The sequence below is a fragment of the Bombina bombina genome, chromosome 6, assembly GCF_027579735.1.
Source record: "Bombina bombina isolate aBomBom1 chromosome 6, aBomBom1.pri, whole genome shotgun sequence".
NCBI lineage: Eukaryota > Metazoa > Chordata > Amphibia > Anura > Bombinatoridae > Bombina > Bombina bombina.
The window spans coordinates 707,413,705-707,421,362 of NC_069504.1; positions in this window are offsets into that span (position 1 = coordinate 707,413,705).

The window sequence follows — 7,658 nt, forward strand, 5'->3', positions numbered from 1 at the left end:
GTAACCATTTTTATAAGCAGGAACTATTACTCCTACTCCTCAGTTGAATTACTGCAAACTTTTAAGTTCATTGTTATAAGTGAGATCGCTAATATCTCAACTCCCCTGAGTTGACCCACAGTCTATGATCATAGCAGGAATTACATCAACTCTGATCCCATTCTATTCTGAGACTGTGTGGTAACTTGTTACTCAAATTCCTTCCATTAAATCATACCTTACATAATACTAAGCCGTAAAGGAAAAGGGATAAAATGGAGTAGACAGAACTCACTAACAGAGTAAGTTCTCTCTCACAAAATATGGACTTACTTATTCAAGGTATACATGAAATTCAAACTGAAAATCAATATTTAAGAACCTTTATTAAAGAAAATATTAATAGTCGATCTAGTACTGCCGATTCAACCCCTGATCCCCAGGTTTACCCCCTGAAATTTTTTCAGGAGACAGAACTCAATTTAGAGACTTTAAAAATTTGTGTACACTTTATTTTTCATTAAAACCCAAGACCTATCCTACCGAACGAGTAAAAGTTCTGACTGTTATTTCCTACTTGAAAGGAGAAGCTAAATCTTGGGCTACTAACTATTATGAAACAAATGATCCTATACTGGACTCTTTGGATTAATTTTTTGAAAAAAATGTCTTTACTTTATGAAGATAAAAATAAGCAAAATACTGCTGAAAATGCACTCAGGGCTTTGAAACAAAATAAAAGACCCGCTGAAGATTATGTTACCGAATTTAAGAGATGGGCACCTGACACGCTTTGTAATAAAGCAGCTTTAAGGTATCAGTTCCGTCTCGGACTATCTGAGTTAGTCAAAGATGAACTCGCCAGAGGAGACTGGCCCTCATCTCTAGACTCTCTCATGACACTGGCTATTTCTATAGATCGACGCATTCGAGAAAGGAGATATGAAAAGGGCTCATCTGACCCTACCTGGAAAAGGTACCAACCCACTGGTTATACCAATTCACCCCAAAGGAATAGTGATGAACCTTTGGACATCGCCTTCACGAAAGGTCCCCTCACACCGGAAGAAAAGATCAGGAGGAGGATCAATAACCTCTGTCTCTATTGTGCCTCAAAAGATCATGGAGTAAAAGAGTCTCCGACTCTACTTAAAGTAAAAGTAAAGTTCCTTGGTCAGCTATGCACATTTATCTAGGCAACATTAAAATAATATGACTTTCATTCATCAGTTTTTTCACAGTAATAGATAAATACCTTTTTCGCCGCATATAAACTAATAATTTTGTTATTTTCAATTCAACCCGTTTTTCAAAACATAATGAACTTCCTGGTCACGTTTTCTTTAACCACCAACTGACTTTCTGGCCGATCGGCGGCCGTGAAGCTACGTCATACTATGATACAATCAAGTGTGCATGCGCTAAATCTATGCAAAACTAGATTGTATCCGTCACGCGTGCACAATTCGCGCATGCGCACAGCTACTTTTCTTTTTCATCTGCAATAGTAATCATTTGAGACGGCTGCTCCCAGGCAATATCTAAGAGCCTATTATTAGCGATACTAATTAAAAGCAAGTAGTTTTTTACTAAGTATTCATTGAGTGCTATGTTGCAAAATAGTTGGACGCATGCGCGTTGAAAATTTACTCTGGATAAAATCGCATGCGCATTGAAGTCCGGATCGGCGATTCGCACATGCGCAATCTTTTCATGTATCGTGAACACTCATTTGGACTACGTATAGAGCGGGTGTGACCTCTCTATACGTAATGGATATAAAATACCGGAAGAGGAGGGTGGGAGGAGCGACGAGGATTACGGTAGGGAAATTAAAGTAATAAAATATAAAGTATGATTTGAACGAAATAAAAAAAAACATAGCGAAACATAAATATTAATTATAAATAATAGATAGATGTGTTGAACATGTTAAAAATTTACTTTCACTTTAAGCAAAAGGGTAAGATAGCAAAAACACAAATTAGTTATATGAACACTTCTACTCACTGTAGTCTCCCTACAGTGGGAATCTCAAAGAATATCGACACAAGCAATCATTGATTCAGGAACCCTTGGCAACGTTATTGATGTAAAGTACACTGACACGTATAAAATACCACTAATAAAAAAACAAAATTCACTCACAATTCGAGTAATTGACGGTTCTTTCATCCCTTCCGGTCCAATCACACACCACACCATACCTTTAGTACTGACTACATCATCTGGACATACTGAATACTCTACTTTTGTCGTCATAGCATCGCCTCTTTTTCCTATCGTTCTGGGGTTAAGGTGGTTACAAACACATCAACCACATATCATATGGAAAAACATCTCATATAGTTTTCAACTCAGAATATTGCAGTAACACATGTATCTCTGTCCACCATATCCTACAAACCACAGAACAACCTTTACCAGCCTATGCAGAGTCCCTTCCACCACACAGGTCTTATGACTGCCCAATAGAACTTCTCCCTGGTTCCACCATACCTTATGGGCACATTTATCCCCTCTCTGAACCAGAGTTACTCCACCTTAAAGAATACCTAGAGGAAAACTTACGAAAAGGCTTTATCAGGTTGTCCACTTCTTCTGCAGGTGCTGGCATATTTTTATCCGCAATAAAGATGGTACTTTGAGACCTATAATTGATTACAGGGAGCTAAATAAGCGCACAAAAAAAACAGATATCCCTTGCCCCTTATCCCTGAGATCATAGAGAGACTACAAGGTGCCACTATATTCACTAAGCTCAACCTGAGAGGAGCGTATAACCTTATTAGATTCAAATCAGGTCACGAATGGCTGACAGCATGTTGGACAAGGTATGGCTTGTTCGAATATGCTGTCATGCCATTTGGACTATGTAACGCTCCTGCAACTTTCCAGTGCTTTCCAGTGCTTTATTAATGACCTCTTCCGAGACTTACTTGACGTATGCATGGTCATATACCTTGACGACATTCTTATATATTCTGACAATCAACAGCGACATATACCACAAGTTAGAACTGTCTTAAACCGCCTCAGACAGCACTGCCTATATGCGAAACTTGAAAAATGCATATTCAACACAGATACCATATCATTTCTTGGTTATCTCATATCCTCATCAGGCATACAGATAGAAATTTAAAAGATAGAGGCAATAACATCTTGGCCTACCCCTAATAGCAAAAAAGACATCCAAAGATTACTAGGATTCTCTAATTTTTATAGAAAGTTTATTAGGGGTTTCTCTTCGATTGTCAGACCTTTAATTACTTTGACAGGCAACCATCCAAGATTTGTTTGGACTCCACAGGCCAATGAAGCTTTTAAAGTTTTTTTTTAAAAAAAGCTTTGTTACAGCACCAATCCATCAGTTTCCTAACCCCGAATTGCAGTATATACTAGAAGCTGATGCTTCAAACTATGCTCTCAGGGCTATTCTTTCTCAACGCAAGTCATCAAATGAGCCGGTTCACCTCAGTTGCTTTCTTCTCTAGGGTGATGAGTTCGTCTGAAGCCAATTATCCGATTGGAGAAAAAGAACTCTTAGCTATTAAAAGTTCATTGGAATTTTGGATACACCTACTAGAAGGTACATCTCATACTATCTTAATCTATACACATCATAAAAATCTTGAGTACCTTAAATCAAACAAGACCTTAACATCTCAACAAGTTAGATGGAGTTTGTTCTTTTCAAGATATGATTTTCTCATCACACATAGACCAGGAAGAAAAACTAGAAAAGCTGATGCTTTGTCCAGAAAAGATCCAAGACCAGAATACTCATCTATCACGAATCTCATTATTCCTCCTGAAAGATTTCTTGAATTTTCTACATATAATATATCCATAATTTGATCTTCACAACAAAAAGATTTAGACTTACCAAGAGACGTTCTTAAGAAAGATAAAGATGCTTTATACTATCACCACGACCAGATTTACATCCCACCTGATCTACATGAAGAAGTATTAAAATCAGCACATGATTCTATCATATCAGGTTAGCCTGGATTTCATAAAACTATCAATCTTCTTCAGAGGGATTTTTGGTGGCCAAGGATGTCATCCCATGTTATGGAGTATATCAAAACCTGTATCACTTGTGCCAAAAGTAAACCAATGAAAACACGACCTTATGGGCTTTTGATGTCTTTACCCATCTCTGAAAGACCATGGAAAGATATCGCCATGGATTTTATAGTAGACCTCCATAATTCCAGTAACTACAACACTATAATGGTAGTGGACTTATTTACTAAGATGGCACATTTTATACCTTGTCATTTATTACCCACGGCATCCGAAACAGCAAAATTATTTTTATTCCAGATTGTTAAATTACACAGTCTTCCAGATACCATAACATCAGATCTCAATTTACCTCCAGATTTTGGACTCAACTACGTCTAATACTAAAAATACATCGAAGACTCAGTACTTTATATCATCCCCAGACTAACGGGCAGACAGAACGGATTAATCAAACACTGGAGCAATATCTCAGATGTCTTTGTACTACTTTATAGGATAATTGGTCATCTCTTCTAGCCACAGCGGAGTTTGCATACAACAATTCCGTTAATGCCTCCACAAAGCTCTCTCCGTTCTATGCAAACTATGGTTTTCATCCCAAATTCCACTTATACCCCAGGGAAGAAAGTTCTTCGCCGCTAGTGAATGACACTATTAATGAACTGGCTCAAGGATTTTCCGTCATTCAAGAAAATCTTAAAAATGCTCAAGCTAACCAAAAGTCTCACTACAATCTAAGAAGACGGAAACCTCCCGAATACAAGGTAGGAGATTTGGTCTGGCTTTTTTCCAAGCATTTAAATCTACATATGCCGAGTAGGAAATTGGGTGCACTTTTCATCGGTCCTTATAAAATAATTAAAATCTTGAATGCAAATGCTGTCACTTTGGAACTACCGAAAACCTTCCGTATTCATCCCTCCTTCCATGTCTCCCTTCTGAAACCTTACATAGCCATCAGGTCTTCTGACTCCCAACAGGATTTCTCTGTATCTGATCAGGTTGGTCCTGATTATGAGGTACATTCCATCTTGGATTCCAGATACCATCGTAATACCCTACAGTATCTCGTGCATTGGAAGGGCTTTGCTCATGAGGAGGATTCCTGGGAGCCATCTTCCAATTTGTCAGCCCTCAGATTGGTTTCTTTGTTCCACTGGAGGAATCCTGATCGTCCCAGACCTTAAGCCGCGGAGTGGGGGGTTCTGTCATGGTTGCACTTGTTCCTGTGCCTTTAAATATCTTGAATCTCTCTTTATAAAAGACTCCTCCTCCCCACCTACTATGCTTAGTATTTTGTTCTCTACAGGTGTGATTAGCTGATGCTTGTCACTCTCTTAGGCTCAGTACGCTAAGCCATTCTAAGAACCAGCTGCAGCGCTCACTAACTCCCCAAAGCTCTCGAGGATTCCATTGTTTCTCAAAGGACATTCGTTCCGGCAACTAGATAGCCTCATTCACCAAACCCTTGTTTTGTATCACATATAAACGAAGGTAAAGCTGATCTACGTTAATTACTTTTGGACTCATTAACTCTTTCTCCAGGATTGCGGTAAAGCTCTCCGTGTCATACTGACGTCACAACAGTGGGACGGTTTAGGATCTCACATTCGGCAGATGCAGGTGCGCTCATTCAAACAGAACGTTTGGCTTGTCAGCACAGGATTTGGACATCATCCGGATACACTTTGTGTGCAAGAACTTTAACTACTAGATTCAGGTAAAGATACAATCTTTCTTCCTGCCGATATGCTTATATGCTGCAAGCCTGTCAAGTCTCCTACGCTATATTCTACCTATCTGCATAGCAAGTTTGCTACGCTATTGTCAATCCTGACTTAACCCTAACCACTTGTTTTCAGCTGAGACTGTAACGTTTTATATGACATCAACTTAAGCTTTGCTTACCGCTCTTCTATTCAGCTTTGTACACACAAGTAAATTCACATAGCTATGATTGCATGCTTGATAAGCACATAACGGAAATTTATCACGTGTTCTAAACATTTTCATAAACAGGAATTATTACTCCTACTCCTCAGTTGAATTACTGCAAGCTTTTAAGTTCATTGTTATAAGTGAGACCGCTAACATCTCAACTCCCCTGAGTTGACCCACAGTCTATGATCATAGCAGGAATTACATCAACTCTGATCCCATTCTATTCTGAGACTGTGTGGTAACTTGTTACTCAAATTCCTTCTATTAACTCATACCTTACAAACAAAAGAATACAGATAGAAACAAAGGTCCTGTTATGGTAAAACTGCTTATTTGTTTGTTTAAATATATTTATAAACAAATAATAATTTATAATTAGGGTTTTCACCAATCCGGATATGACTGAGAGAAGCTCCTGAATAGCAATTCAAATCCTGTGTCTTAGGTCATTGTTTCTCAACCCCGGTCCTCAAGTACCCCCAACAGGCCAGGTTTTCATTATAGCTGAACCATTTCACAGGTGAAATAATCAGCTTATGGGTGAGAGCAGGTTAGTAGCCATGGTGTTACTGATAAGCTGATTACTTCTCCTCTGCACTTGTTCAGCTATAATGAAAACCTGGCCTGTTGGGGGGTACTTGAGGACTGTGGTTGAGAAACACTGTCCTAGGTCATCCTCTTAGTGTCCCGGGTTGCTTCCTCTGTATCTTCTCATAGGGAACTACTCTAAACTGCATGGTCCCAGTTTCTGTGTCTGTAAGAGGGGGCAGGTCTAGAAGATACAGAAGACACTTTAAAGGCCCTGTGAGAGTGGCACTGAGGGTGGCAGAGCAGAATATTCTGCTTATGCTATTTCTCTAAATATGTACACAAAATTATTATTCAATATCCAAATTCCACTCACAATTTAACTTATTTGGAAGAGACAATCTGGGCTTTAGTCCATAGAGAACAAGGCTTGCCACTCTCATACAGTTAGTAAAAAAAGGCACTGTTGTTATCTAATAAAGCCAGTTAGGGACAGATATGTAGCAGGATTAGACTAGAGAAGTCAGCAGGGTGCATTTCAAGTTTTTAGAATGAGCTGAATTACATGAAAAGGGTGAAAAATAATAAAAAATATACTGCAAAGTTGTTTAATTATACAACTAATAATTTTATATAAAATCATTAAGGTGTTTACTGTCCCTTTAATGCTGAGATCACCACAACATGCATATGTCCAGTGCTTGCACAAGTGCTGGTTAGGAAGTATGATCTGTCCACAAAGCATAGACACTACCCATGCATGTGGTACTTAAGTAATAATATAAAGGCTAAACAAAAGTGTCTTGCAATAGTTTACATTCAGCTGTATAACTACCATATACTATTGCCTTCCATACCCCTTTACATTTATCATTGAAGTGGATCTTTTGGGATAGCTTAGTTTGGTAAAATAAAAATTCCCAATTTCAGTACCATGAAGATTTTTTAGTAACATTATATCAATGTTTTATGAAAATGTGCAAAAAAAAGAAAAAAAAAAAAAAAGAAAAGATACTTAAAGGGACATTGAACTATTTGTTTTATTTATGTAACAGAAATTATTAGATGCATTGCAAAATAACTGCATAGAAAATTCATTAAAAGTACTTAAACTATCAGCTTGTTAAAAAAAAACTACCTTGTTTTGCAAGCCCAGGATCCACCCCTTTAAA